Source organism: Hyperolius riggenbachi, chromosome 9, assembly GCF_040937935.1.
Source record: "Hyperolius riggenbachi isolate aHypRig1 chromosome 9, aHypRig1.pri, whole genome shotgun sequence".
Lineage (NCBI taxonomy): Eukaryota > Metazoa > Chordata > Amphibia > Anura > Hyperoliidae > Hyperolius > Hyperolius riggenbachi.
Window position 1 is genome coordinate 68,531,474 of NC_090654.1, and position 25,668 is coordinate 68,557,141.

At 46.5% G+C, this 25,668-nt stretch overlaps 1 long non-coding RNA gene across 1 annotated transcript in view; it reads right to left on the reverse strand.

The window, feature by feature from the left end:
- LOC137531626 (uncharacterized) overlaps nt 1–25,668 on the reverse strand; it is a 448,676-nt gene that overhangs the window by 17,660 nt on the left and 405,348 nt on the right. The window lies entirely within an intron of this gene.

Here is a 25,668-nt window from a genome sequence, read left to right on the forward strand (position 1 = left end):
GCCGCATACATAGACCTCAGGTATAATATCGCTCAGCATCGCCCCATACACAGACCCCAGGTATAATATCGCTCAGTATTGCCCCATACACAGACCTCAGGTATAATATCGCTCAGCATCACCCCATACACAGACCTCAGGTATAATATCGCTCAGCATGGCCCCATACACAGACCTCAGGTATAATATCGCTCAGCATGGCCCCATACACAGACCTCAGGTATAATATCGCTCAGCATCGCCCCATACACAGACCTCAGGTATAATATCGCTCAGCATCGCCCCATACACAGACCTCAGGTATAATATCGCTCAGCATCGCCCCATACACAGACCTCAGGTATAATATCGCTCAGCATCACCCCATACACAGACCTCAGGTATAATATCGCTCAGCATCGCCCCATACACAGACCTCAGGTATAATATCGCTCAGCATCGCCCCATACACAGACCTCAGGTATAATATCGCTCAGCATCGCCCCATACACAGACCTCAGGTATAATATCGCTCAGCATCGCCCCATACACAGACCTCAGGTATAATATCGCTCAGTATCGCCCCATACACAGACCTCAGGTATAATATCGCTCAGCATCGCCCCATACACAGACCTCAGGTATAATATCGCTCAGCATCGCCCCATACACAGACCTCAGGTATAATATCGCTCAGCATCGCCCCATACACAGACCTCAGGTATAATATCGCTCAGCATGGCCCTATACACAGACCTCAGGTATAATATCGCTCAGTATTGCCCCATACACAGACCTCAGGTATAATATCGCTCAGCATTGCCCCATACACAGACCTCAGGTATAATATCGCTCAGCATCGCCCCATACACAGACCTCAGGTATAATATCGCTCAGCATGGCCCTATACACAGACCTCAGGTATAATATCGCTCAGTATTGCCCCATACACAGACCTCAGGTATAATATCGCTGAGCATGGCCCTATACACAGACCTCAGGTATAATATCGCTCAGCATCGCCCCATACACAGACCTCAGGTATAATATCGCTCAGCATGGCCCTATACACAGACCTCAGGTATAATATCGCTCAGTATTGCCCCATACACAGACCTCAGGTATAATATCGCTCAGCATTGCCCCAAACACAGACCTCAGGTATAATATCGCTCAGTATTGCCCCATACACAGACCTCAGGTATAAAATCGCTCAGCATTGCCCCATACACAGACCTCAGGTATAATATCGCTCAGTATTGCCCCATACAGAGACCTCAGGTATAATATCGCTCAGCATCGCCCCATACACAGACTTCAGGTATAATATTGCTCAGTATCGCCCTATACACAGACCTCAGGTATAATATCGCTCAGCATCGCCCCATACAGAGACCTCAGGTATAATATCGCTCAGCATCACCCCATACACAGACCTCAGGTATAATATCGCTCAGCATGGCCCCATACACAGACCTCAGGTATAATATCGCTCAGCATCGCCCCATACACAGACCTCAGGTATAATATCGCTCAGCATCGCCCCATACACAGACCTCAGGTATAATATCGCTCAGCATCGCCCCATACACAGACCTCAGGTATAATATCGCTCAGCATCGCCCCATACACAGATCTCAGGTATAATATCGCTGAGCATCGCCCCATACACAGACCTCAGGTATAATATCGCTCAGCATCGCCCTATACACAGACCTCAGGTATAATATCGCTCAGCATCGCCCCATACACAGACCTCAGGTATAATATCGCTCAGCATCGCCCCATACACAGACCTCAGGTATAATATCGCTCAGCATGGCCCCATACACAGACCTCAGGTATAATATCGCTCAGCATGGCCCCATACACAGACCTCAGGTATAATATCGCTCAGCATCGCCCCATACACAGACCTCAGGTATAATATCGCTCAGTATTGCCCCATACACAGACCTCAGGTATAATATCGCTGAGCATCGCCCCATACACAGACCTCAGGTATAATATCGCTCAGCATGGCCCCATACACAGACCTCAGGTATAATATCGCTCAGCATCGCCCCATACACGGACCTCAGGTATAATATCGCTCAGCATCGCCCCATACACAGACCTCAGGTATAATATCGCTCAGTATTGCCCCATACACAGACCTCAGGTATAATATCGCTCAGCATTGCCCCATACACAGACCTCAGGTATAATATCGCTCAGTATTGCCCCATACACAGACCTCAGGTATAATATCGTTCAGCATTGCCCCATACACAGACCTCAGGTATAATATCGTTCAGCATTGCCGCATACATAGACCTCAGGTATAATATCGCTCAGCATCGCCCCATACACAGACCTCAGGTATAATATCGCTCAGTATTGCCCCATACACAGACCTCAGGTATAATATCGCTCAGCATCACCCCATACACAGACCTCAGGTATAATATCGCTCAGCATGGCCCCATACACAGACCTCAGGTATAATATCGCTCAGCATCGCCCCATACACAGACCTCAGGTATAATATCGCTCAGCATCGCCCCATACACAGACCTCAGGTATAATATCGCTCAGCATCGCCCCATACACAGACCTCAGGTATAATATCGCTCAGCATCGCCCCATACACAGACCTCAGGTATAATATCGCTCAGCATCGCCCCATACACAGACCTCAGGTATAATATCGCTCAGCATCGCCCCATACACAGACCTCAGGTATAATATCGCTCAGCATCGCCCCATACACAGACCTCAGGTATAATATCGCTCAGCATCGCCCCATACACAGACCTCAGGTATAATATCGCTCAGCATCGCCCCATACACAGACCTCAGGTATAATATCGCTCAGCATCGCCCCATACACAGACCTCAGGTATAATATCGCTCAGCATCGCCCCATACACAGACCTCAGGTATAATATCGCTCAGCATCGCCCCATACACAGACCTCAGGTATAATATCGCTCAGCATGGCCCTATACACAGACCTCAGGTATAATATCGCTCAGTATTGCCCCATACACAGATCTCAGGTATAATATCGCTGAGCATCGCCCCATACACAGACCTCAGGTATAATATCGCTCAGCATCGCCCTATACACAGACCTCAGGTATAATATCGCTCAGCATCGCCCCATACACAGACCTCAGGTATAATATCGCTCAGCATCGCCCCATACACAGACCTCAGGTATAATATCGCTCAGCATCGCCCCATACACAGACCTCAGGTATAATATCGCTCAGCATGGCCCTATACACAGACCTCAGGTATAATATCGCTCAGTATTGCCCCATACACAGACCTCAGGTATAATATCGCTCAGTATTGCCCCATACACAGACCTCAGGTATAATATCGTTCAGCATTGCCCCATACACAGACCTCAGGTATAATATCGTTCAGCATTGCCGCATACATAGACCTCAGGTATAATATCGCTCAGCATCGCCCCATACACAGACCTCAGGTATAATATCGCTCAGTATTGCCCCATACACAGACCTCAGGTATAATATCGCTCAGCATCGCCCCATACACAGACCTCAGGTATAATATCGCTCAGCATGGCCCCATACACAGACCTCAGGTATAATATCGCTCAGCATCGCCCCATACACGGACCTCAGGTATAATATCGCTCAGCATCGCCCCATACACAGACCTCAGGTATAATATCGCTCAGTATTGCCCCATACACAGACCTCAGGTATAATATCGCTCAGCATTGCCCCATACACAGACCTCAGGTATAATATCGCTCAGTATTGCCCCATACACAGACCTCAGGTATAATATCGTTCAGCATTGCCCCATACACTGACCTCAGGTATAATATCGTTCAGCATTGCCGCATACATAGACCTCAGGTATAATATCGCTCAGCATCGCCCCATACACAGACCTCAGGTATAATATCGCTCAGTATTGCCCCATACACAGACCTCAGGTATAATATCGCTCAGCATCACCCCATACACAGACCTCAGGTATAATATCGCTCAGCATGGCCCCATACACAGACCTCAGGTATAATATCGCTCAGCATGGCCCCATACACAGACCTCAGGTATAATATCGCTCAGCATCGCCCCATACACAGACCTCAGGTATAATATCGCTCAGCATCGCCCCATACACAGACCTCAGGTATAATATCGCTCAGCATCGCCCCATACACAGACCTCAGGTATAATATCGCTCAGCATCGCCCCATACACAGACCTCAGGTATAATATCGCTCAGCATCGCCCCATACACAGACCTCAGGTATAATATCGCTCAGTATCGCCCCATACACAGACCTCAGGTATAATATCGCTCAGCATCGCCCCATACACAGACCTCAGGTATAATATCGCTCAGCATCGCCCCATACACAGACCTCAGGTATAATATCGCTCAGCATCGCCCCATACACAGACCTCAGGTATAATATCGCTCAGCATGGCCCTATACACAGACCTCAGGTATAATATCGCTCAGTATTGCCCCATACACAGACCTCAGGTATAATATCGCTCAGCATTGCCCCATACACAGACCTCAGGTATAATATCGCTCAGCATCGCCCCATACACAGACCTCAGGTATAATATCGCTCAGCATGGCCCTATACACAGACCGCAGGTATAATATCGCTCAGGATTGCCCCATACACAGACCTCAGGTATAATATCGCTCAGCATTGCCCCATACACAGACCTCAGGTATAATATCGCTCAGTATTGCCCCATACACAGACCTCAGGTATAATATCGCTCAGTATTGCCCCATACACAGACCTCAGGTATAATATCGCTCAGTATTGCCCCATACACAGACCTCAGGTATAATATCGCTCAGCATTGCCCCATACACAGACCTCAGGTATAATATCGCTCAGTATTGCCCCATACAGAGACCTCAGGTATAATATCGCTCAGCATCGCCCCATACACAGACCTCAGGTATAATATCGCTCAGCATGGCCCCATACACAGACCTCAGGTATAATATCGCTCAGCATCGCCCCATACACAGACCTCAGGTATAATATCGCTCAGCATCGCCCCATACACAGACCTCAGGTATAATATCGCTCAGCATCGCCCCATACACAGACCTCAGGTATAATATATCGCTCAGTATCGCCCTATACACAGACCTCAGGTATATTATCGCTCAGCATCGCCCCATACACAGACCTCAGGTATAATATCGCTCAGCATTGCCCCATACACAGACCTCAGATATAATATCGCTCAGCATTGCCCCGTACACAGACCTCAGGTATAATATCGCTCAGCATTGCCCCGTACACAGACCTCAGGTATAATATCGCTCAGCATCGCCCCATACACAGACCTCAGGTATAATATCGCTCAGCACCGCCCCATACACAGACCTCAGGTATAATATCGCTCAGCATCGCCCCATACACAGACCTCAGGTATAATATCGCTCAGCATCGCCCCATACACAGACCTCAGGTATAATATCGCTCAGCATGGCCCTATACACAGACCTCAGGTATAATATCGCTCAGTATTGCCCCATACACAGATCTCAGGTATAATATCGCTGAGCATCGCCCCATACACAGACCTCAGGTATAATATCGCTCAGCATCGCCCTATACACAGACCTCAGGTATAATATCGCTCAGCATCGCCCCATACACAGACCTCAGGTATAATATCGCTCAGCATCGCCCCATACACAGACCTCAGGTATAATATCGCTCAGCATCGCCCCATACACAGACCTCAGGTATAATATCGCTCAGCATCGCCCCATACACAGACCTCAGGTATAATATCGCTCAGTATTGCCCCATACACAGACCTCAGGTATAATATCGCTCAGCATTGCCCCATACACAGACCTCAGGTATAATATCGCTCAGTATTGCCCCATACACAGACCTCAGGTATAATATCGTTCAGCATTGCCCCATACACAGACCTCAGGTATAATATCGTTCAGCATTGCCGCATACATAGACCTCAGGTATAATATCGCTCAGCATCGCCCCATACACAGACCTCAGGTATAATATCGCTCAGTATTGCCCCATACACAGACCTCAGGTATAATATCGCTCAGCATCACCCCATACACAGACCTCAGGTATAATATCGCTCAGCATGGCCCCATACACAGACCTCAGGTATAATATCGCTCAGCATCGCCCCATACACAGACCTCAGGTATAATATCGCTCAGCATCGCCCCATACACAGACCTCAGGTATAATATCGCTCAGCATCGCCCCATACACAGACCTCAGGTATAATATCGCTCAGCATGGCCCCATACACAGACCTCAGGTATAATATCGCTCAGCATGGCCCCATACACAGACCTCAGGTATAATATCGCTCAGCATCGCCCCATACACAGACCTCAGGTATAATATCGCTCAGCATCGCCCCATACACAGACCTCAGGTATAATATCGCTCAGCATCGCCCCATACACAGACCTCAGGTATAATATCGCTCAGCATCGCCCCATACACAGACCTCAGGTATAATATCGCTCAGCATCGCCCCATACACAGACCTCAGGTATAATATCGCTCAGCATCGCCCCATACACAGACCTCAGGTATAATATCGCTCAGCATGGCCCTATACACAGACCTCAGGTATAATATCACTCAGTATTGCCCCATACACAGATCTCAGGTATAATATCGCTGAGCATCGCCCCATACACAGACCTCAGGTATAATATCGCTCAGCATCGCCCTATACACAGACCTCAGGTATAATATCGCTCAGCATCGCCCCATACACAGACCTCAGGTATAATATCGCTCAGCATCGCCCCATACACAGACCTCAGGTATAATATCGCTCAGCATCGCCCCATACACAGACCTCAGGTATAATATCGCTCAGCATGGCCCTATACACAGACCTCAGGTATAATATCGCTCAGTATTGCCCCATACACAGACCTCAGGTATAATATCGCTCAGTATTGCCCCATACACAGACCTCAGGTATAATATCGTTCAGCATTGCCCCATACACAGACCTCAGGTATAATATCGTTCAGCATTGCCGCATACATAGACCTCAGGTATAATATCGCTCAGCATCGCCCCATACACAGACCTCAGGTATAATATCGCTCAGTATTGCCCCATACACAGACCTCAGGTATAATATCGCTCAGCATCGCCCCATACACAGACCTCAGGTATAATATCGCTCAGCATGGCCCCATACACAGACCTCAGGTATAATATCGCTCAGCATCGCCCCATACACGGACCTCAGGTATAATATCGCTCAGCATCGCCCCATACACAGACCTCAGGTATAATATCGCTCAGTATTGCCCCATACACAGACCTCAGGTATAATATCGCTCAGCATTGCCCCATACACAGACCTCAGGTATAATATCGCTCAGTATTGCCCCATACACAGACCTCAGGTATAATATCGTTCAGCATTGCCCCATACACTGACCTCAGGTATAATATCGTTCAGCATTGCCGCATACATAGACCTCAGGTATAATATCGCTCAGCATCGCCCCATACACAGACCTCAGGTATAATATCGCTCAGTATTGCCCCATACACAGACCTCAGGTATAATATCGCTCAGCATCACCCCATACACAGACCTCAGGTATAATATCGCTCAGCATGGCCCCATACACAGACCTCAGGTATAATATCGCTCAGCATGGCCCCATACACAGACCTCAGGTATAATATCGCTCAGCATCGCCCCATACACAGACCTCAGGTATAATATCGCTCAGCATCGCCCCATACACAGACCTCAGGTATAATATCGCTCAGCATCGCCCCATACACAGACCTCAGGTATAATATCGCTCAGCATCGCCCCATACACAGACCTCAGGTATAATATCGCTCAGTATCGCCCCATACACAGACCTCAGGTATAATATCGCTCAGCATGGCCCTATACACAGACCTCAGGTATAATATCGCTCAGTATTGCCCCATACACAGACCTCAGGTATAATATCGCTCAGCATTGCCCCATACACAGACCTCAGGTATAATATCGCTCAGCATCGCCCCATACACAGACCTCAGGTATAATATCGCTCAGCATGGCCCTATACACAGACCGCAGGTATAATATCGCTCAGGATTGCCCCATACACAGACCTCAGGTATAATATCGCTCAGCATTGCCCCATACACAGACCTCAGGTATAATATCGCTCAGTATTGCCCCATACACAGACCTCAGGTATAATATCGCTCAGTATTGCCCCATACACAGACCTCAGGTATAATATCGCTCAGTATTGCCCCATACACAGACCTCAGGTATAATATCGCTCAGCATTGCCCCATACACAGACCTCAGGTATAATATCGCTCAGTATTGCCCCATACAGAGACCTCAGGTATAATATCGCTCAGCATCGCCCCATACACAGACCTCAGGTATAATATCGCTCAGCATGGCCCCATACACAGACCTCAGGTATAATATCGCTCAGCATCGCCCCATACACAGACCTCAGGTATAATATCGCTCAGCATCGCCCCATACACAGACCTCAGGTATAATATCGCTCAGCATCGCCCCATACACAGACCTCAGGTATAATATATCGCTCAGTATCGCCCTATACACAGACCTCAGGTATATTATCGCTCAGCATCGCCCCATACACAGACCTCAGGTATAATATCGCTCAGCATTGCCCCATACACAGACCTCAGATATAATATCGCTCAGCATTGCCCCGTACACAGACCTCAGGTATAATATCGCTCAGCATTGCCCCGTACACAGACCTCAGGTATAATATCGCTCAGCATCGCCCCATACACAGACCTCAGGTATAATATCGCTCAGCACCGCCCCATACACAGACCTCAGGTATAATATCGCTCAGCATCGCCCCATACACAGACCTCAGGTATAATATCGCTCAGCATCGCCCCATACACAGACCTCAGGTATAATATCGCTCAGCATGGCCCTATACACAGACCTCAGGTATAATATCGCTCAGTATTGCCCCATACACAGATCTCAGGTATAATATCGCTGAGCATCGCCCCATACACAGACCTCAGGTATAATATCGCTCAGCATCGCCCTATACACAGACCTCAGGTATAATATCGCTCAGCATCGCCCCATACACAGACCTCAGGTATAATATCGCTCAGCATCGCCCCATACACAGACCTCAGGTATAATATCGCTCAGCATCGCCCCATACACAGACCTCAGGTATAATATCGCTCAGCATGGCCCTATACACAGACCTCAGGTATAATATCGCTCAGTATTGCCCCATACACAGACCTCAGGTATAATATCGCTCAGTATTGCCCCATACACAGACCTCAGGTATAATATCGTTCAGCATTGCCCCATACACAGACCTCAGGTATAATATCGTTCAGCATTGCCGCATACATAGACCTCAGGTATAATATCGCTCAGCATCGCCCCATACACAGACCTCAGGTATAATATCGCTCAGTATTGCCCCATACACAGACCTCAGGTATAATATCGCTCAGCATCGCCCCATACACAGACCTCAGGTATAATATCGCTCAGCATGGCCCCATACACAGACCTCAGGTATAATATCGCTCAGCATCGCCCCATACACGGACCTCAGGTATAATATCGCTCAGCATCGCCCCATACACAGACCTCAGGTATAATATCGCTCAGTATTGCCCCATACACAGACCTCAGGTATAATATCGCTCAGCATTGCCCCATACACAGACCTCAGGTATAATATCGCTCAGTATTGCCCCATACACAGACCTCAGGTATAATATCGTTCAGCATTGCCCCATACACTGACCTCAGGTATAATATCGTTCAGCATTGCCGCATACATAGACCTCAGGTATAATATCGCTCAGCATCGCCCCATACACAGACCTCAGGTATAATATCGCTCAGTATTGCCCCATACACAGACCTCAGGTATAATATCGCTCAGCATCACCCCATACACAGACCTCAGGTATAATATCGCTCAGCATGGCCCCATACACAGACCTCAGGTATAATATCGCTCAGCATGGCCCCATACACAGACCTCAGGTATAATATCGCTCAGCATCGCCCCATACACAGACCTCAGGTATAATATCGCTCAGCATCGCCCCATACACAGACCTCAGGTATAATATCGCTCAGCATCGCCCCATACACAGACCTCAGGTATAATATCGCTCAGCATCACCCCATACACAGACCTCAGGTATAATATCGCTCAGCATCGCCCCATACACAGACCTCAGGTATAATATCGCTCAGCATCGCCCCATACACAGACCTCAGGTATAATATCGCTCAGCATCGCCCCATACACAGACCTCAGGTATAATATCGCTCAGCATCGCCCCATACACAGACCTCAGGTATAATATCGCTCAGTATCGCCCCATACACAGACCTCAGGTATAATATCGCTCAGCATCGCCCCATACACAGACCTCAGGTATAATATCGCTCAGCATCGCCCCATACACAGACCTCAGGTATAATATCGCTCAGCATCGCCCCATACACAGACCTCAGGTATAATATCGCTCAGCATGGCCCTATACACAGACCTCAGGTATAATATCGCTCAGTATTGCCCCATACACAGACCTCAGGTATAATATCGCTCAGCATTGCCCCATACACAGACCTCAGGTATAATATCGCTCAGCATCGCCCCATACACAGACCTCAGGTATAATATCGCTCAGCATGGCCCTATACACAGACCTCAGGTATAATATCGCTCAGTATTGCCCCATACACAGACCTCAGGTATAATATCGCTGAGCATGGCCCTATACACAGACCTCAGGTATAATATCGCTCAGCATCGCCCCATACACAGACCTCAGGTATAATATCGCTCAGCATGGCCCTATACACAGACCTCAGGTATAATATCGCTCAGTATTGCCCCATACACAGACCTCAGGTATAATATCGCTCAGCATTGCCCCAAACACAGACCTCAGGTATAATATCGCTCAGTATTGCCCCATACACAGACCTCAGGTATAAAATCGCTCAGCATTGCCCCATACACAGACCTCAGGTATAATATCGCTCAGTATTGCCCCATACAGAGACCTCAGGTATAATATCGCTCAGCATCGCCCCATACACAGACTTCAGGTATAATATTGCTCAGTATCGCCCTATACACAGACCTCAGGTATAATATCGCTCAGCATCGCCCCATACAGAGACCTCAGGTATAATATCGCTCAGCATCACCCCATACACAGACCTCAGGTATAATATCGCTCAGCATGGCCCCATACACAGACCTCAGGTATAATATCGCTCAGCATCGCCCCATACACAGACCTCAGGTATAATATCGCTCAGCATCGCCCCATACACAGACCTCAGGTATAATATCGCTCAGCATCGCCCCATACACAGACCTCAGGTATAATATCGCTCAGCATCGCCCCATACACAGATCTCAGGTATAATATCGCTGAGCATCGCCCCATACACAGACCTCAGGTATAATATCGCTCAGCATCGCCCTATACACAGACCTCAGGTATAATATCGCTCAGCATCGCCCCATACACAGACCTCAGGTATAATATCGCTCAGCATCGCCCCATACACAGACCTCAGGTATAATATCGCTCAGCATGGCCCCATACACAGACCTCAGGTATAATATCGCTCAGCATGGCCCCATACACAGACCTCAGGTATAATATTGCTCAGCATCGCCCCATACACAGACCTCAGGTATAATATCGCTCAGTATTGCCCCATACACAGACCTCAGGTATAATATCGCTGAGCATCGCCCCATACACAGACCTCAGGTATAATATCGCTCAGCATGGCCCCATACACAGACCTCAGGTATAATATCGCTCAGCATCGCCCCATACACGGACCTCAGGTATAATATCGCTCAGCATCGCCCCATACACAGACCTCAGGTATAATATTGCTCAGTATTGCCCCATACACAGACCTCAGGTATAATATCGCTCAGCATTGCCCCATACACAGACCTCAGGTATAATATCGCTCAGTATTGCCCCATACACAGACCTCAGGTATAATATCGTTCAGCATTGCCCCATACACAGACCTCAGGTATAATATCGTTCAGCATTGCCGCATACATAGACCTCAGGTATAATATCGCTCAGCATCGCCCCATACACAGACCTCAGGTATAATATCGCTCAGTATTGCCCCATACACAGACCTCAGGTATAATATCGCTCAGCATCACCCCATACACAGACCTCAGGTATAATATCGCTCAGCATGGCCCCATACACAGACCTCAGGTATAATATCGCTCAGCATCGCCCCATACACAGACCTCAGGTATAATATCGCTCAGCATCGCCCCATACACAGACCTCAGGTATAATATCGCTCAGCATCGCCCCATACACAGACCTCAGGTATAATATCGCTCAGCATCGCCCCATACACAGACCTCAGGTATAATATCGCTCAGCATCGCCCCATACACAGACCTCAGGTATAATATCGCTCAGCATCGCCCCATACACAGACCTCAGGTATAATATCGCTCAGCATCGCCCCATACACAGACCTCAGGTATAATATCGCTCAGCATCGCCCCATACACAGACCTCAGGTATAATATCGCTCAGCATCGCCCCATACACAGACCTCAGGTATAATATCGCTCAGCATCGCCCCATACACAGACCTCAGGTATAATATCGCTCAGCATCGCCCCATACACAGACCTCAGGTATAATATCGCTCAGCATCGCCCCATACACAGACCTCAGGTATAATATCGCTCAGCATGGCCCTATACACAGACCTCAGGTATAATATCGCTCAGTATTGCCCCATACACAGATCTCAGGTATAATATCGCTGAGCATCGCCCCATACACAGACCTCAGGTATAATATCGCTCAGCATCGCCCTATACACAGACCTCAGGTATAATATCGCTCAGCATCGCCCCATACACAGACCTCAGGTATAATATCGCTCAGCATCGCCCCATACACAGACCTCAGGTATAATATCGCTCAGCATCGCCCCATACACAGACCTCAGGTATAATATCGCTCAGCATGGCCCTATACACAGACCTCAGGTATAATATCGCTCAGTATTGCCCCATACACAGACCTCAGGTATAATATCGCTCAGTATTGCCCCATACACAGACCTCAGGTATAATATCGTTCAGCATTGCCCCATACACAGACCTCAGGTATAATATCGTTCAGCATTGCCGCATACATAGACCTCAGGTATAATATCGCTCAGCATCGCCCCATACACAGACCTCAGGTATAATATCGCTCAGTATTGCCCCATACACAGACCTCAGGTATAATATCGCTCAGCATCGCCCCATACACAGACCTCAGGTATAATATCGCTCAGCATGGCCCCATACACAGACCTCAGGTATAATATCGCTCAGCATCGCCCCATACACGGACCTCAGGTATAATATCGCTCAGCATCGCCCCATACACAGACCTCAGGTATAATATCGCTCAGTATTGCCCCATACACAGACCTCAGGTATAATATCGCTCAGCATTGCCCCATACACAGACCTCAGGTATAATATCGCTCAGTATTGCCCCATACACAGACCTCAGGTATAATATCGTTCAGCATTGCCCCATACACTGACCTCAGGTATAATATCGTTCAGCATTGCCGCATACATAGACCTCAGGTATAATATCGCTCAGCATCGCCCCATACACAGACCTCAGGTATAATATCGCTCAGTATTGCCCCATACACAGACCTCAGGTATAATATCGCTCAGCATCACCCCATACACAGACCTCAGGTATAATATCGCTCAGCATGGCCCCATACACAGACCTCAGGTATAATATCGCTCAGCATGGCCCCATACACAGACCTCAGGTATAATATCGCTCAGCATCGCCCCATACACAGACCTCAGGTATAATATCGCTCAGCATCGCCCCATACACAGACCTCAGGTATAATATCGCTCAGCATCGCCCCATACACAGACCTCAGGTATAATATCGCTCAGCATCGCCCCATACACAGACCTCAGGTATAATATCGCTCAACATCGCCCCATACACAGACCTCAGGTATAATATCGCTCAGTATCGCCCCATACACAGACCTCAGGTATAATATCGCTCAGCATCGCCCCATACACAGACCTCAGGTATAATATCGCTCAGCATCGCCCCATACACAGACCTCAGGTATAATATCGCTCAGCATCGCCCCATACACAGACCTCAGGTATAATATCGCTCAGCATGGCCCCATACACAGACCTCAGGTATAATATCGCTCAGTATTGCCCCATACACAGACCTCAGGTATAATATCGCTCAGCATTGCCCCATACACAGACCTCAGGTATAATATCGCTCAGCATCGCCCCATACACAGACCTCAGGTATAATATCGCTCAGCATGGCCCTATACACAGACCTCAGGTATAATATCGCTCAGTATTGCCCCATACACAGACCTCAGGTATAATATCGCTGAGCATGGCCCTATACACAGACCTCAGGTATAATATCGCTCAGCATCGCCCCATACACAGACCTCAGGTATAATATCGCTCAGCATGGCCCTATACACAGACCTCAGGTATAATATCGCTCAGTATTGCCCCATACACAGACCTCAGGTATAATATCGCTCAGCATTGCCCCAAACACAGACCTCAGGTATAATATCGCTCAGTATTGCCCCATACACAGACCTCAGGTATAAAATCGCTCAGCATTGCCCCATACACAGACCTCAGGTATAATATCGCTCAGTATTGCCCCATACAGAGACCTCAGGTATAATATCGCTCAGCATCGCCCCATACACAGACTTCAGGTATAATATTGCTCAGTATCGCCCTATACACAGACCTCAGGTATAATATCGCTCAGCATCGCCCCATACAGAGACCTCAGGTATAATATCGCTCAGCATCACCCCATACACAGACCTCAGGTATAATATCGCTCAGCATGGCCCCATACACAGACCTCAGGTATAATATCGCTCAGCATCGCCCCATACACAGACCTCAGGTATAATATCGCTCAGCATCGCCCCATACACAGACCTCAGGTATAATATCGCTCAGCATGGCCCCATACACAGACCTCAGGTATAATATCGCTCAGCATCGCCCCATACACAGATCTCAGGTATAATATCGCTGAGCATCGCCCCATACACAGACCTCAGGTATAATATCGCTCAGCATCGCCCTATACACAGACCTCAGGTATAATATCGCTCAGCATCGCCCCATACACAGACCTCAGGTATAATATCGCTCAGCATCGCCCCATACACAGACCTCAGGTATAATATCGCTCAGCATGGCCCCATACACAGACCTCAGGTATAATATCGCTCAGCATGGCCCCATACACAGACCTCAGGTATAATATCGCTCAGCATCGCCCCATACACAGACCTCAGGTATAATATCGCTCAGTATTGCCCCATACACAGACCTCAGGTATAATATCGCTGAGCATCGCCCCATACACAGACCTCAGGTATAATATCGCTCAGCATGGCCCCATACACAGACCTCAGGTATAATATCGCTCAATATCGCCCCATACACAGACCTCAGGTTATAGACACAGCCCAGAAGATCACAGTATGCCAGGTGACAGGCCCGAGATTCAGGTCAGGAGTCCTCTATTAAACATGATATCCCCAGCACCATTGCTAAGGGCTCAGTCACACTACAGAACACATGCATGAAAGCGATTTTGTGCATGCGTCTCCATCGCACGGAATGCACATCGAGGGGTCTCAAAGCGCAGACATTGGCAGCAGCAACACAGTAGAACCCATTGGGAAAACGCATTCGTTGTGTGATAAGATGTTCCCAGGCGCGTTATATCGCAATGCCAGGGAACGCACAGCTGTACGGTGAATAGTAACATGAAAGTCTATGGGCTTTCATGTAACCATGTGGATGGCACACTATGTGCAATGCGTCAAAACTGACAGCGCAGCACTTAGTGTGAATGAGCCCTAAGAAGAATTGCAGGTGATGTTTTATGACTCAGCAGCTGTGCAACTTGATCTGCAGTGTGATACAGCTGAACCAGTAAGGGCTCTTTCACACTAGGAGCTGCACTGTGCGTTTTGACGGATCCCTCCTAGACTGTGTTTAGGAAGGTAACATGAAAGCCTATTTGACTTTCATGTTAACTTTCACATTAGACAAAGCATTCCAGAGCAAATACGCTGTAACGCATGTGGGAGCTTCGTAACGTCCAGCCTCGGCGTTCTCCCGTCGGGTGAATTAGAACTACCGCCACTAATGAGCGTTGCACCGCAACTTCCCGACTTTCATGCCGCAGGTAATAATGCGTGCACGAAATTGGTTCCTGCACACGTTCTGTGATGTGAAAGAGCCCTAATGATTGCTAGAGTTCAGGGAAAGAGATGGAGGTGAGCCCAGAGTTAGATAGCCCTCCTATAAGCTGAAGTGGACTGTGTTATCAATGTAAATATAGTCCACCAGAATGATAAGTCCACAGTAACAGCACAAAGGCAATGATTGTAAACCCAGTTGCAGAAACAAGTGTTAAATCATTGCATAAAAGCTGTGCTTTACCATTATACAGCCTGACAATATATGCTGTGCCTAGTATTAATCTTCTATCAATATACAGCATATATATTACAGTATAGTCAGCAATGCTATTGCATACATTACATATAGCACTGGCTGGGTGAGCTGGAAGCGCGAGGCATCTGCAACAGGTGAGGTGACCGGAAACACGCCCTCCGTGGACACAGCATGCTCAAGAGACTGACAGCCGGAGGAGGTGGACGAGTCTCCGCTCTGCACAGCCGAGGACGAGAATCCGCCTACCTTCTGGAGACATCAAACGGAGCAGCCAGGAACCAGGATCGCGTATGTAAGCTGGCAGCATTGTGTGTGGAGCTCCCTCTTGTGGCCGGACTGTAAAAATGTCCATGGAACTTGTGTGCGGAGCTCCCCCGTGTGGCCGCTATAGAATGTCTTATTGATGTAAATAGATGCTGTTAGGAGCCAGTTCTATGGGAGCCCTCTGAGAACCTGTGTATGGTGTGAGTCTGGGGAATACAGTAGTTAGGCTGCTGGAAGGGACAGGGCGGCTGTATATGGATGCAAGTGGCTGCAGACTGAGCTGCACGTGATCAGGGGCGCTGATGCTGCACATGGCAGGCTGCTTAGGTAAACACAGTGCAATGGGGGTTTAATCATCAAAGCAAGGTGACTGCTGGGTACATCAGTGACTGCAGGGTAGGCCTGTGTTGGTGGCGCAGGTCACTGCAGGGAAGAAGTACTGTCCACAGCAGGCTGCCTGTGCTGCTCACCCCAACCCCCGACACTACAGGTGAATGGGGCCTCCCAAGCTTCCTGATACTGCCTCTGTAGTATGGCTGTAGGGCGCCTCTCACTGAGCAGACAGGAGTGCTCTCCCTGCCGCCCAGCAGCTCATACTGGTACTTTTCATTGCATTTTATAACGTAACAATCACAAAACCAGCAACAGATAGCCTCAGCAAAATGCACCACACTGCGTTTGGTGATTTTCAGTGTATACAGGCCTTAAATCTACAGATATTTTACTATATGCTTCTCTGGGTGCACCAGCAGCATTGAGGAGGGGAGGAGCAGCGACATACTGAAGGGCAGGCCAGTGTGTCAGTGCCAAGCTGTGGCTAACAAGGTGACAGCTTCTGCTGTATTGTTTGGAGATCAGGGGGTGGAGCTGCCCAGTCTGACAGCACTAAGGCCTCTATTCATAAAACAAAAGTGGAGAAAAAACTCGTGGAGGTAAAATACCCCAGCGGTATTTTAGACTTCTGGGTGGTCATTCATAAAAATCTTGCCAGCTGTGATACAAGTGCGGAGATCTCCCACTGAAGGCTGACGGTAAGCTGTCGGAAGGCATGCGGAAACACTGAAGCCGGCAGTCCCTCCGTGCGCTGCTCTCTCTGGGAGGTCTGTCCCATTCACTTTCATGTAATCCGAACTCTTCTCGCTACATCAGAGGAAGCAGCATTTCCCGTCCGCATACCACTTCCTCTAATGTTTATGAACTGACGTTTTGTAACTTTTTCTAGATAAATCTAGAAAAACACAGCACAAGGCGGAAATTTCTCGCTCTGCTGGGGAATTGTAGCTTATCATGCGGAAACAGCTTTTATGAATGCCCATTTTGCTAAATGGACGGGAAAGTCAGCTGTTTTGAGCGTTAAACTGGCGGAAAAAGTTTTATGAATAGAGGCCTAAGAAGGGGAGGAGCAGCCACATTCTAAGGGGCGGGTCAGAGTACTCTAGACAGCCGAGCCCTGTGTATATCACATAACCCCAGCATTGCAGATAGAGGGAAAGTAACTTTGGGTGCATACACACATCCAAAATTGATTGGCCAATTGCTAGCCACTTTTACCACCTCAATGTAGAGTGAGAGACTTTAAATACTAAGACCAGCTTGTGCAAGTAAGCCTCTCATACGACATGGCCGTGATAAAATTGGCCAATCAAAATTGGATGTGTGTACCAAGCTTGAGTGTGGATAGGCATATGCACTTCACTGAGTACATAGCTGCATGATGCATGTACAGCAGAATATACAGCGCAGCACACGCTCCCTCACCTTTCCCTATTGCACATAATGCCTCACCTCCATCCACTAGCATTGTCACAGCAATAGCAGAGGGGCGTGGTCACGTGTCACTGCAGGTGCCATCCTCAGCGGTACACGTGAGGCCCACCTGCACACATGCGTCACAATAGCTTTTATGACGTCACCCAGGCACTCATCCTCCTCGCAGACAGAGCTGCGGCAGCATTAGAGACAGACGTGCTGCGTCTCTCTCTGTATCCCCGATAGCCAGGAGCTCTCAGCCCCGAAATTCTCCGGCAGACGCTCCAGGAAGGAACAAGCAGTTATCCCGGAGCTCCTCCTAGCGGCCGGTAGCAGGAATTACACAGTGAGGTAGGATAGAGGCGATAGCATTAGATTTCTAATAACAGAAATGGGTTTATGGCAGCTATCCTGAGCTGATCGATTACTTAAGAAAAACATAACAAACTGCCTTGAATTCCTTTTGATAGCAAATATACATGATCGGTGTCTTTATCCTGAGGGGGACTTCACCCTGTCTCTGCTCACAGATCCACACAGTGTGAGAGACTAGAAATCTTAGGTGGTGCTTTTCATTTTTAACCTGTGAAAGGTAGGAAGATCATATTTTCCTACAGTGTCAGGTTAGAAATTGGGCGTGGCAATTGAGATGCAAATAATTATGAGTTGATGCAGGTTTTGTATGCACATTTATGCAGTTTGAAAATGGACCAATAGAATCCTGACAAGCTGGAATTCCAGTGGTAATTTTTTTTAGCAGCATACAAAGTTTGCATCAGGTTGGAATTCTTTGCATCTCATTGACCTTAACCTAGTTCTAAAAAAAATAATTCTAAGATGATGTAGAATTATGTGAATGTATGCATTTTAAAAATGGACCAATAGTATTCCACCTTGGGGGAATGTAATAGGCCAATTTTTAAGATGCATAATTCTGCATCAATTCAGAATTATTTCCCACCTCCTCAAGTGATAGGTATTACGTCAGGTATTATCCCACTTGTTTCTTCCTGTCTGGTTATGGGATGATCTGGGTCAGAATGAGGATGATCAATGAGATGCAAATAGTTCTGAGTTGATGCAGAATTATGCAAACTTTAGTAAGCAATCAAATCCCACCTAGCCTTCCTTTATTTGGTCAAGCCATATATTTGCATTAGAGTTGCATAATTTTGCACCAACTTGGCTTTATTTGCATCAAATTGCCCATCTCCAATACAGAACAGACTATCAATGAAATTCAAACAATCCTGATGTGCTGCAATCCTGATGTGTTTCCAGATTAAAAAAAAAATCACCAACCAGATACAGCTGTTTTATGTATTACCTGATGACCTCACAATACTCAACTTGGGTATAAAAAGAGGATGCTGGGATTACCTTATAACCTCACAATACTCAGCTGGATAAAAATAGAGGATGCTGGGATTACCTGATGGCCTCACAATACTCAGCTGGGTATAGATAGAGGATGCTGGGATTACTTGATGGCCTCACAATACTCAGCTAGGAGGATGCTGGGATTTCTTTATGGCCTCACAATACTAAGCTGGGTATAGATAGAGGATGCTGGGATTACCTGATGGCCTCACAATACTCAGCTGGGTATAGATAGAGGATGCTGGGATTACTTGATGGCCTCACAATACTCAGCTAGGAGGATACTGGGATTTCTTTATGGCCTCACAATACTAAGCAGGGTATAGATAGAGGATGCTGGGATTTCTTTATGGCCTCACAATACTAAGCTGGGTATAGATAGAGGATGCTGGGAGTCTCTGGCACACGCCCTCTCAGGTGGTGCTTTTCACTGCTGTTCTAGTCTGGATACACATTGGGGAAGAGGGAGGAATGGAAAGCAGCTCCTGGTCACTCTGTAGTACTGGAGGCCAGGTGCAGGATTCTGCAGAGAATACATCTTGTAAGACAGTCCTGCAGCACTACAAATGGAAGAGGTACCCAAAGTCATTTATCACCACCATTCACAAATGATTGACAACTGTATATGGCCCTAAAATAATGGTCACACTCAATAGAGTAGTCTGATGTCACAACTTAAAGGATGACAAGGTGGCGATAATTTTCCAGTTCTTTCATACAACAGAGAAACAAACTCCAACTTAAACCATTCCCTCATCAGTCTTTGGCCAAGTTTTGCTCCTCATTAGGTAACCTAAAAACACATCACCTCTTGGTATACATATTGTTTACTACCCCATCCTCCCATTCCCGTAGATAGGAAGCTCACAAGGACACGGCTCTCTCACCATTTTGTGTGTAATGTGTTCTACATTTTATTCATCATGTAACATTTGTCACTGTACTTACTTTGTCAACCAATTCTGTATTTTGAGCCAGTGTTTATTTATGATGTTTACCAATTTCTGTATTACAATGCACTCTGTTTTTCCTTACTTTGTATCGCACACAGAAATTTGTTGGCATTTGGGGTGCTTTTGGTGGGGAACGTTTTTGCTCTTTGCTGATAGCCGGTATTCAGCAAAGCACTGCGGTATATCCCTGCAGTGCTTGTGATGTGCATATATAGCAAAGACGCACTCCATACAACATTTTGCTGGCAGTTGGAATGCAATTCCCATTCTTTGGAATAGTAATCGAAAACATGGAGCCACAATCGTGCAAAAAAAAAATCACACTCCACAGGCGATTGCGATTTGCCTTTTGCGATCCCAGTGTTAAACCAGGCCTTAGGGGGAAAAGCTGGATCCCAATTATTTATCAGGTGGTCGTTGTGTTCCCCGACTTTGCACTTGAGGGTGTAAGAGTGGTACCCCTTAAGACCAACTATCCCCCTCTTTCCTCTCCAAAACGCCATCCCCTATTCCTCTCTCACTCCTATTCCCTAACCCGCCCTAATAGAGTCTACCTTACCATAATGTGCCGGCTTAAAATCCTATTGGCCAAAATGTGATTTAGTTTTAGCCAACTGGATTAGCCAAAGGACTCTGTTAAAAAAAAGAATATATTGAACTATCTTAGATGGAGATTAACTAATTAGGGCCTTTTTTTATTAAACACATTTCGATTTAAAAATTGTATCATTCACATTCTTCCAATAGCAACAGCACGGCGATGAACATGTAAATTGCATTGCCGGGTTTTTGCTAGTGCAATTGGTATTTTCCAGAATTACAATTGTTGGCCTGCATCTCTTTTTGTTTTGTTTGCGTTTCTATGCTTTGTACCTTTTGGTGAGGATTGGTATGGCTATGGGGAGGAGGAGGCCATTATTAGAATTTGGGGGTATATTTAAATCATTTTAAATATGCCCCTGAGTTCTACTCTGCAGGTTGCAACAATTTCTAATCACCAATCAAGTTCTCTTAAGGGCCAGTTCACACTTGGGGTGCTTTGGTGGGTAGTGTTTCTCTTCTTTGCTGATAGCCGGTATTCAGCAAAGCACTGCAGTAAATCCTTGCAGTGCCTGTGATGTGCGTATATCGCAAAAGTGCACTGCATGCAACATTTTGCTGGCAGTTAGAACACCATTCTCATTCTCTGGAATGAGACCGAAAAACGCAATCACTGCAACATGGAGCCAAAATTGCTTGGTAATAATGCAATCACACTCCATAGGCGATTGCGATTTGCCTTTTGCGATCCCAGTGTTGAACCCGGCCTAAGGGGGACCAGCTGGATCCCAATTATTTATCAGGTGGTCGTTGTGTTCCCCTACTTTGCATTTGAGGGTGTAAGAGTGGTACCCTTAAGACCACTTATCCCTATCTTCCCTCTCCAAAACGCCATTCCCTATTCCTCTCTCACTCCCATCCCCTAACCCGCCCTAATAGAGTCTACCTTACCATGGTGGGCCGGCTTTCAATTCTATTGGCCAAAATGTGATTTCGTTTGAGCCAACTGGATTAGCCAAAGGACTCTGTTAAAAAAATAATATAATAAACTATCTTAGATGGAGATTAACTAATTAGCACCCTTTTTTATTAAGCATGTTTCAATTTAAAAATTGTATCATTTACATTTTTCCAATAGCAACAGCACGGCGATGAACATGTGAATTGCATTGCCGGGTTTTTGCTAGTGCAATTGGTGTTTTCCAGAATTACAATTGTTGACCTGCATCTTTTTTTGTTTTGTTTGCAGTTCTATGCTTTGTACCTTTTTGGTGAGGATTGGTATGGCTATGAGGAGGAGGAGGCCATTATTAGAATTTGGGGGTATATTTAAATCATTTTAAATACGCCCCTGAGTTCTACTCTGCAGGTTGCAACAATTTGTAATCACCAATAAAGTTCTCTTAAGGGCCAGTTCACACTTGGGGTGCTTTAATAAGTATTTTTTCTGCTCTTTGCTGATAGCCGGTATTCAGCAAAGCACTGTGGTAAATCCTTGCAGTGCCTGTGATGTGCGTATATCGCAAAAGTGCACTGCGTGCAACATTTTGCTGGCAGTTAGAACGTCATTCTCATTCTCTGGAATGAGACCGAAAAACGCAATCACTGTAACATGGAGCCAATATTGCTTGGGAGAAATGCAATTACACTCCATAGGCGATTGCGATTTGCCTTTTGCGATCCCAGTGTTGAACCCGGCCTAAGGGGGACCAGCTGGATCCCAATTATTTATCAGGTGGTCGTTGTGTTCCCCAACTTTGCACTTTATGGTGTAAGAGTGGTACCCCTTAAGACCACCTATCCCCATCTTCCTTCTCCAAAACGCTATCCCCTATTCTTCTCTCACTCCCATTCCCTAACCCGCCCTAATAGAGTCTACCTTACCATGGTGGGCCGGCTTTCAATCCTATTGGCCAAAATGTGATTTAGTTTTAGCCAACTGGATTAGCCAAAGGACTCTGTTAAAAATAGAATATAATAAACTATCTTAGATGGAAATTAAGTAATTAGGGCCCTTTTTTATTAAGCACGTTTCGATTTAAAAATTGTATTGTTCCCATTTTGCCAAAAGCAACAGCACGGCGATGAACATGTGAATTGCATTGCCGGGTGTTTGCTAGTGCCATTGGTATTTTCCAGAATTACAATTGTTGGCCTGCATCTTTTTTTGTTTTGTTTGCGTTTCTATGCTTTGTACCTTTTTGGTGAGGATTGGTATGGCTATGGGGAGGAGGAGGACATTATTAGAATTTGGGGGTATATTTAACTCATTTTAAATCTGCCCCTGAGTTCTACTCTGCAGGTTGCAACAATTTGTAATCACCAATAAAGTTCTCCTAAGGGCCAGTTCACACCTGGGGTGCTTTAATAAGGGGTTTTTCTGCTCTTTGCTGATAGTCGGTATTCAGCAAAGCACTGCGGTAAATCCTTGCAGTGCCTGTGATGTGCGTATATCGCAAAAGTGCACTGCGTGCAACATTTTGCTGGCAGTTAGAACACCATTCTCATTCTCTGGAATGTGACTGAAAAACTCAATCACTGCCACATGGAGCCACAATTGCTTGGTAGAAAAGCAATCACACTCCATAGGCGATTGCGATTTGCCTTTTGCGATCCCAGTGTTGAACCCGGCCTAAGGCGGACCAGCTGGATCCCAATTATTTATCAGGTGGTCGTTGTTTTCCCCGACTTTGCACTTGAGGGTGTAAGAGTGGTACCCTTTAAGACCACCTATCCCCCTCTTCCCTCTCCAAAACGCTATCCCCTATTCCTCTCTCACTCCCATTCCATTACCTGACCTAATAGAGTCTACCTTACTATGGTGGGCCGGCTTACAATCCTATTGGCCAACATGTGATTTCGTTTTAGCCAACTGGATTAGCCAAAGGACTCTGTTAAAAAAAGAATATAATAAACTATCTTAGATGGATATTAACTAATTAGCGCCCTTTTTTATTAAGCATGTTTCGATTCAAAAATAGTACCGTTTACATTTTTCCAATAGCAACAGCACGGTGATGAACATGCGAATTGCATTGCCGGGTTTTTGCTAGTGCAATTGGTATTTTCCAGAATTACAATTGTTGGCCTGCATCTTTTTTTGTTTTGTTTACATTTCTATGCTTTGTACCTTTTTGGTGAGGATTGGTATGGCTATGGGGAGGAGGAGGCCATTATTAGAATTTGGGGGTATATTTAAATCATTTTAAATATGCCCCTGAGTTCTACTCTGCAGGTTGCAACAATTTGTAATCACCAATAAAGTTCTCTTAAGGGCCAGTTTACACTTGGGTTGCTTTAATAAGTAGTTTTTCTGCTCTTTGCTGATAGCCGGTATTCAGCAAAGCACTGCGGTAAATCCTTGCAGTGCCTGTGATGTGCGTATATCGCAAAAGTGCACTGCGTGCAACATTTTGCTGGCAGTTAGAAGCCATTCTCATTCTCTGGAATGAGACAGAAAAACGCAATCACTGTAACATGGAGCCACAATTGCTTGGTAGAAATGCAATTACACTCCATAGGTGATTGCGATTTGCCTTTTGCAATCCCAGTGTTGAACCCGGCCTAAGGGGGACCAGCTGGATCCCAATTATCTATAAAGTGGTCGTTGTGTTCCCCAACTTTGCACTTGATGGTGTAAGAGTGGAACCCTTTAAGACCACCTATCCTCCTCTTCCCTCTCCAAAACGCTATACTCTATTCCTCTCTCACTCCCATCACCTAACCCGCCCTAATAGAGTCTACCTTACCATGGTTGGCCTGCTTACAATCCTATTGGCCAAAATGTGATTTAGTTTTAGCCAACTGGATTAGCCAAAGGACTCTGTTAAAAAAATAATATAATAAACTATCTTAGATGGAGATTAACTAATTAGCGCCCTTTTTTATTAAGCATGTTTCGATTTAAAAATTGTATCGTTCACATTTTTCCAATAGCAACAGCACGGCGATGAACATGTGAATTGCATTGCCGGGTTTTTGCTAGTGTAATTGGTATTTTCCAGAATTACAATTGTTGGCCTGCATCTTTTTTTGTTTTGTTTGCAGTTCTATGCTTTGTACCTTTTTGGTGAGGATTGGTATGGCTATGGGGAGGAGGAGGCCATTATTAGAATTTGGGGGTATATTTAAATCATTTTAAATA